Raw genomic sequence first — 8,344 nt, 5'->3', positions numbered from 1 at the left:
AACGTCATTTAAAGAACGAGGGTAAGCACGACGTAAAAAAAATTGAAGAAAAAAACAGGAGGAGCCTGCCGAAAATGAGGCCATTATGGATCGCCTTTACGTGTCCTCCTCGGGATAGCGTCATTTAAAGAACGAGAGTCATCACGACATAAAAAAAACCGGAAAAAAATCGGAGGAGCCTTCCGAAGATGAGGCCATTACGGCTCGCCTTTAGGTGTCCTCCTCGGGATAGCGTCATTTAAACAACGAGGGTCAGCATGTAGTAAAAAAAACTGGAGGAGCCTGCCGAAGATGAAGCCATTACGGCTCGCGTTTAGGTGTCCTCCTCGATATAGCGTCATTTAAAAAACGAGAGTCAGCACGACGTAAAAAAAACCGGAAAAAAAAGGAGGAACCTGCCGAGGATGAGGCCATTACGGCTCGCCTTTAGGTATCCTCCTCGGTATAGCGTCATCTAAAAAATAAGGGTCAGCACGATGTAAAAAAAGAAACCAGAAAAAAAAAATCGGAGGAGCCTGTCGAAGATGAGGCCATTACGGCTCGCCTTTAGGTGTCCTCCTCGAGATAGCGTCATTTAAAGAACGAGGGTTACCACGCGTAAAAAAAGGGAAAAAACCGGAGGAGCCTGCCGAAGATGAGGCCATTACGGCTCGCCTTTAGGTGTCCTCCTCGGGATAGTGTCATTTAAAGAACGATGGTCAGCACGACGTAAAAAAAAACCAAAAAAAATCGGAGGAGCCAGCCGAATTTGAGGTCATTACGGCTCGCCTTTAGGTGTCCTCCTCAGGATAGCGTCATTTAAAAAAGGAGGGTCAGCACGTAGTAAAAAAAAAACCGGAGGAGCATGCCGAAGTTGAGGCCATTACGGCTCGCCTTTAGGTGTCCTCCTTGAGATAGCATCATTTAAAAAACGATTGTCAGCACGACGTAAAGAAAAATCTGAGGAGCATGTTACGTCTCGCCTTTAGGAGTCCTCCTCGGGTTAGCGTCATTTAAAGAACGACGGACAACACGACGTAAAAAAGACCAGAAAAAAAAAAGGAGGGGTCTGCCGAAGATGAGGCCATTACGGCTCGCCTTTAGGTGTCCAACTCGGCATAGCGTCATTTAAAGAACGAGGATCAGCACGTAGTAAAAAAAAACCGGAGGAGTCTGCCGAAGATGAGGCCATTACGGCTTGCCTTTAGGTGTCCTCTTCGGTTTAGCGTTATTTAAAGAACGAGGGTAAGCACGACGTAAAAAAAACGGAAAAAAAAAACAGGAGGAGCCTGCCAAGGAAGAGGCCATTACGGCTCGCCTTTAGGTGTCCTCCTCGGAAAAGAGTCATTTAAAGAACGAGAGTCATCACGACGTAAAAAAAAACCGGAAAAAAAATCGGTGGAGCCTGCCGAAGATGAGGCCATTACGGCTCGCCTTTAGGTGTCCTCCTCGGGATAGCGTCATTTAAACAACGAGGGTCAGCACGTAGTATAGAAAACCCGGCGGAGCCTGCCGAAGATGAGGCCATTTCGGCTCGCCTTTAGGTGTCCTCCTCGAGATAGCGTCATTTAAAGAACGAGAGTCAGCACGACGTAAAAAAACCGGAAAAAAAATAGAGGAGCCTGCCGAAGATGAGGCCATTACGGCTCGCCTTTTGGTGTCCTCCTCGGTTTAACGTCATTTAAAGAACAAGGGTAAGCACGACGTAAAAAAAAATCGAAAAAAAAAACAGGAGGAGCCTGCCGAAAATGAGGCCATTACGGCTCGCCTTTAGGTGTCCTCCTCGGGATAGCGTCATTTAAAGAATGAGAGTCATCACGACGTAAAAAAAAACCGGAAAAAAAATCGGAGGAGCCTGCCGAAGATGAGGCCATTACGGCTCGCCTTTAGGTGTCCTCCTCGGGATAGCGTCATTTAAAGAATGAGAGTCATCACGACGTAAAAAAAAACCGGAAAAAAAATCGGAGGAGCCTGCCGAAGATGAGGCCATTACGGCTCGCCTTTAGGTGTCCTCCTCGAGATAGCTTCATTTAAAGAACGAGGGTTAGCACGACGTAAAAAAAGGGAAAAAACCGGAGGAGCCTGCCGAAGATGAGGCCATTACGGCTCGCCTTTAGGTGTCTTCCTCGGGATACTGTCATTTAAAGAACGATGGTCAGCACGACGTAAAAAAAACCAAAAAAATCGGAGGAGCCTGCCGAATTTGAGGTCATTACGGCTCGCCTTTAGGTGTCCTCCTCGGGATAGCGTCATTTAAAGAAGGAGGGTCAGCACGTAGTAAAAAAAAACCGGAGGAGCATGCTGAAGTTGAGGCCATTACGGCTCGCCTTTAGGTGTCCTCCTCGAGATAGCATCATTTAAAAAACGATTGTCAGCAGGACGTAAAGAAAAATCTGAGGAGCATGCCGAAGATAAGGCCATTACGGCTCGCCTTTAGGAGTCCTCCTCGGGTTAGCGTCATTTAAAGAACGAGGGACAACACGACGTAAAAAAAACCAGAAAAAAAAGGAGGAGCCTGCCGAAGATGAAGCCATTACGGCTCTCCTTTAGGTGTCCTCCTCAGCATAGCATCATTTAAAGAACGAGGGTCAGCACGACGTAAAAAAAACCGGAAAAAAAATCAGAGGAGCCTGCCGAAGATGAGGCCATCACAGCTCGCCTTTAGGTGTCCTCCTCGGCATAGCGTCATTTAAAGAACGAGGGTCAGCACGTAGTAAAAAAAACCAGAGGAGTCTGCCGAAGATGAGGCCATTACAGCTCGCCTTTAGGTGTCCTCCTCAGCATAGCGTCATTTAAAGAACGACGGTCAGCACAATGTAAAAAAAGAAACAGGAAAAAAAACCGGAGGAGCCTGCGAAGATGAAGCCATTATGGCTCGCATTTAGGTGTCCTCCTCGGGATAGCGTCATTTAAAGAACGAGGGTCAGCACGACGTAAAAAAAAAAACCGGAAAAAACCGGAGGAGCCTGCCGTTTCTAGTGTTTTTTAGGATTTTCAAGGGTTTTCTAGAGTTTTTGGAGTTTTTTATGGTTTTTTACGGTTTTTAAGGTTTTCTAGAGTTTTTAGTGTTTACTAGGAGTTTTTTATGAATTTCTAGGATTTTTTAGTTTTTCTAAGGTTTTGTAGCATTTACTAGGGTTTTAAGGGTTTTTACAGTTTTTTAGAGTTTTCTAGAATTTTTTACGGTTTTTTAGGATTTTCTAGTGTTTTTATGTTTTTTTTAGGGTTGTTTTAGCATTTTCTTGGGTTTTCTATAGTTTTTTAGGGTTTTTAGGATCTTTTTTAGGTTTTTCTAGGGTTTTTAGGTTTTTTAGGGTTTTCTAGGGTTTTTAGTGTTTTCTAGAAGTTTTAGGATTTTTTAAAGTTTTTAGGGTTTTTTAGGGTTTTCTATTGTTTTTTTAGGGTTTTCTATTGTTTTTTCTAGGGTTTTTACAGTTTTTTAAGGTTTTAAGTATTTTTTAGGGTTTTTTAGATTTTTTTAGGGTTTTCTAGGGTATTTAGGATTTTTCTAGGGATTTTAGGATTTTTTAGGGTTTTCTATGTTTTTTGGTGATTTCTAGGGTTTTTAGCATTTTTAGGGTTTTTAGAGTTTTCTAGAGTTTTTAGGGTTTTTTAGGGTTTTTAGGATTTTTTAGGTTTTTCAGGGTTTTCTATGATTCTTCGGGTGTTTTTGGATTTTCTAAGGTTTTCTAGGGTTTCTTACGGGGTTTTTTACGGTTTTCTAGAATTTTAAGAGTTTTTTAGGGTTTTCTAGAGTTTTTTAGTATTTTCTAGGATTTTTAGCGTTTTTTAGGGTTTTTTATGAATTTTTAAGGTTTTTTTAGGTTTTCTAGGGTTTCGTAGCATTTTCTAAGGTTTTGTAGTTTCTTTAGTGTTTTCTAGGGTTTTTAGGGTTTTCTAGGGTTTTTTAATGTTTTTAGATTTTTTTAGAGTTTTCTAGGATTTTTTAGGATTTTCTATATTTGTTAGGGTTTTTTAGGGTTTCCTAGAGTTTTTAGGATTTTTAGGGTTTTCTAGAAGTTTTTTAGGTATTTTAGGATTTTCTGTTATTCTTAGAGTTTTTTAGGGTTTTCTAAGGTTTTCTAGGGTTTTTTTGGAGTTTTCTAGGATTTTCTAGAGTTCTTAAAATTTTTTAGGATTTTCTAGGGTTTTTCAGGATTCTCTAGGGTTTTTAGCATTTTCTACGGTTTTTAGGGATTTCTAGGGTTTTCTAGGGATTTTTAGGATTCTCTAGGGTTTTCTAGCGTTTTCTCAGGTTTTGTAGTTTTTTTTAGTGATCTTAGGGTGTTTTAGATTTTTTTAGGGTTTTCTCAGTATAACTTGACACCTAATGAATCTTTTATATCCACAAGTCACCATTAGCCTTAACTATCTTCATTTTCTTTCACTCAACACCGAACATAAACCCAAAGAAAAGAAAAAGAAAGGCCGAGAGAGAATGTGATGCCTCCATGGAAACCATGAGTTTCCGATTCTAATTTCTTGCGATCTGTAACTCCAATAAAAAATCTAATCCGGTAAAAGTGTTCGTATCTTCCTCCTTTACGTGTTGGCGTTACTTTTGTCCGGTGGAAGTCGACGGTGACGTAGCTCTCCTACCCCTTGAGCTTGGCCAACTGGAGTTCTACGAGATACGGAAGATTCTGGACGTTTTTCCTTTCAGTAGCTCGGTCAAAAAGTTTCTCCAGAATTTCGAGTATTTCGATTACGTACGAAGGTAGGGGATTTATTTTTAAAGATAAACGTTTTTAATTTAGAATGCCTACAAAATTAATTGAATAATTGCAAATATATCTATATATATTAATAATAGTAACGTTATTGAGTATGGATTATTGCTGTCATTGTGACTGTTTTCTTATTGTTAAGAATTTCGCTGATTTGAGAATTGTTGAGAAAAAGGCTGGTGAATTGTTGAGGAATAGGGAACCCGTAAGGGTGGTTTAGACCGAATTTTAGAGAAAATGCCGCCGAACTTTTATAAAATCTGAGGTTTTATTTGAAAAGTTATTTTAAAAGATTTGGTTTTGGAAAATTAAATTATTTAAAATATATTTAGTTAAGAAAAGATTTACTCTATTTGGCCGTACGACTTATAAGCACACTGATGCATCGGGAAAACCATATCTGGGACTTGTGCCTGGGTAATGTCGGGAGCGGCTAGGTAACCGACACATGAGCTCATGGCCTGCGTTAGGGATAGACATGCATCATGTTGTTTGCACATTCGCATTTGATTGCGCTTGCTTGTCTTATTACTTTGTGATTGTATTGTTTGTCTTGTTGTGACTTGCTTGTATATTGAATTGAATTTCTTGCTTGCACTACTTGTTTGTGAGTGTATTAAAGTGATTACGAGTTGACATTTGACTGAGGATTAACTATGTGGCTGAGAGACAGACAATGTGACTAGTTTTACATTTAAAATTTGATTTGAGTTTAGAGTTTTTTTTTTAAAAGAGGTAATTTGTTAGCTAAAGTAGAACAAGAGTATTTTCAAAGGGTTCGATAAAAATAAAGTTTTATTCAGAAAAGTTAATTCCTATTCCCTACTGAGAACGTGTGGTTTGTTCTCACCCCAAATCTTCCACCCTTTCAGTGACACATGTTCGGAGATTCAGTAAGAAGTCGCAGACGATTAGTAGATTTACTTGTGAATCCTGTTATTTTTATAGAGTTCCCTCGCCCTTGTTGCTTCAGGGTTTTTATTTTTATCCAGAGGGATAGGTATTGTATGTGAGTTTACATTGAATCTAATTGTATAGCATCTATTATTATTAATAATTATGTGATTATTATTATTTGAAGATCTTTTGTTATGTGATTTTAAGTACTGAAATATATTTTCTGAAATTTTCTTAAAAACGGAAACGCGATATCGACGTAAAAGCTCAATAGTAAATTTATAATAAAGGAAATCAGGTCCGTAACGCCTTACTTTTGGTACGATCATGACGTGCTAAAAGTTAGGGTGTTACATTATGGTATCAGAGCAGTTCGTTCCCGTTAGAGCCTTGGGAATGGACTGACAATGCTTTACTGCATACTCTGAGTGTCTGTCATGCAGTAAGACTTGTCCCACTAACAAGAGTTTGAGTTTCAAATGTATGATTGTCTATTGATTAATTCTGTTAGTCAACTGTTACATCTTTCATGGTATTAGGTCTGGCCAACTTAATACTAATGATTCATGTATATGGAAACACTAATGGATTATCATAGACGAGATAGAAGTAATAGGTAACATGAATCATGGGGTTTGAGAACGTTAGAAGTAAAGTTTTAGAAAAACGTATACTCCTTATTCGTGCTAAAGTAGTTTAAAGACATCTCTTTCTTGCTTGCTTGCAGAGAAATTTTGTTTCGAACTTCTTTCTTGAGATATGTTTTGAATAACTCCCGACCATATCTTGTCATTTATAAGATATGATTTCCTTCACATGAACTGGACATGCCAAATCTTTTTCTTTCTTTTTTTGACGTTTTTTACATTGAATCTAATTGTATAGCATCTATTATTATTAATAATTATGTGATTATTATTATTTGAAGATCTTTTGTTGTGTGATTTTAAGTACTAAAATCTATTTTCTGAAATTTTCTTAAAAATGGAAACGCGATATCGACGTAAAGGCTCAATAGTAAATTTATAATAAAGGAAATCAGGTCCGTAATGCCTTACTTTTGGTACGATCATGACGTGCTAAAAGTTAGGGTGTTACATTTTCCATGATTCTGAAGGTTTTTTAGGGTTTTCTAAGGTTTTCTAGAGTTTTTTACGGTTTTCTAGGGTTTTCTAGAGTTTTAAGAGTTTTTTAGGGTTTTCTAGGGTTTTTAGAATTTTTTATAGTTTTCTAGGGCTTTTTAGTTTTTTAGGGTTTAGGTTTTTCTTGGGTTTTTAGTGTTTTTTAGAGTTTTTTATGGTTTTTTAGGGTTTGGTTTTTAGGATTTTCTACAGTTTTTTAAGGGTTTTTAGTTTTTTAGGGTTTTAGGTTTTTCTTAGGTTTTTAGTGTTTTTTATAGTTTTCTATGCTTTTTAGGATTTTTTAGGATTTTCTAAGGTTTCCTAGGGTTTTTTAGGGTTTTCTAGGGTTTTTAGGATTTTTTTAGGGTTTTCTAGTGTTTTTTAGGTTTTTAGGATTTTTTTAGAGTTTTCTACTTTTTTTAGTATTTTTTAGGATTTTTAGGGTAGTTTTTAGGGTTTTTTAAGATTTAAAGGGTTTTTTAGGGTTTTCTAGGGATTTTTAGGATTTTCTAAGGTTTTAATGGTTTTTAGGGTTTTCTAGGGTTTTTTGGGTTTTTTGGGTTTTCTAGGATTTTCTAGGGTTTTTAGGATTTTTTTAGGGTTTTTCGGATTTTTTTTAGGTTTTTTAGGGTTTTCTATGATTCTTAGTGTTTTTTAGGGTTTTCTAGGGTTTTTGGGGTTTTCTAGGATTTTCTAGAGTTTTTAGAGTTTCTTAGGGTTTTCTAAGGTTTTTTAGGATTTTCTAGGGTTTTTAGCATTTTCTAGGGTTTTTAGGGATTGTTAGGATTTTTTAAGTTTTCTAGGTTTTGTAGCATTTTCTAAGGTTTTGTAGTTTTTTTAGTGTTTTCTAGGGTTTTTAGGGTTTTTTACGGTTTTCTAGGGTTTTTTAAGGTTTTTAGGGTTTTCTAGGTTTTCTAGGGTTTTTTAGGGTTTTCTATGGTTGTTAGGGTTTTTTAGGGTTTTCTAGGGATTTTAGGGTATTTTAGGAGTTTCAAGGATTTTCTAGAATCTTTAGATTTTTTTAGGATTTTCTAGGGTTTTTAGGATTTTTTAGGTTTTTTTAACCCTACAAAACCCTAGAAAATGCAAAAAAACCTTAAAATCCCTAAAAAATCCTAGAAATCCCTAAAAAACCCCTAGTAAACACTAAACACTAAAAACCCTAGAAAACCCTAGAAACCTTAAAAACCCTAAAAATCCTATAAAACCCTAGAAAACCCTAAAAACCCTAGAAAATGCAAAAAACCCTAAAAACCCTAGAAAACACTAAAAAACCCTACAAAACCCTAGAAAATGATAAAAAAATCCTAAAAAACCTAAAAAACTTTAGAAATCCCTAAAAAGCCCTAGAAAACTCTAAAAACCCTAGAAATCCCTAAAAAATCCCTAGTAAACACTAAAAACCCTAGAAATCCCTAAAAAATCATAGAAAACCCTATCAACCCTAGAAACCCTAGAAAATCCTAAAAAACCTAGAAAACCCTAGAAACCCCAGAAAATCCTAAAAACCCTAAAAATCCTAAAAACCCTAAAAATCCCAGAAAACTCTAAAAATTCTAGAAAACACTAAAACACACTACAAAACCCTAAAAAATGCTAAAAAACCTAAAAAATCTAAAA

At 36.8% G+C, this 8,344-nt stretch overlaps 1 long non-coding RNA gene across 1 annotated transcript; it reads left to right on the top strand.

Moving 5' to 3' along the window:
- LOC110264654 lies at nucleotides 610-1,029 on the top strand. The gene is made up of 2 exons (XR_002350830.1): nucleotides 610-660; nucleotides 969-1,029. It is a non-coding gene; the product is annotated as an uncharacterized LOC110264654 (long non-coding RNA).

This window comes from Arachis ipaensis, chromosome B07 (assembly GCF_000816755.2).
Source record: "Arachis ipaensis cultivar K30076 chromosome B07, Araip1.1, whole genome shotgun sequence".
In the NCBI taxonomy this organism is placed as follows: domain Eukaryota; kingdom Viridiplantae; phylum Streptophyta; class Magnoliopsida; order Fabales; family Fabaceae; genus Arachis; species Arachis ipaensis.
The sequence above is the reverse complement of the archived record's forward strand: the minus strand, read 5'-3'. Positions and strand labels throughout refer to the sequence as shown.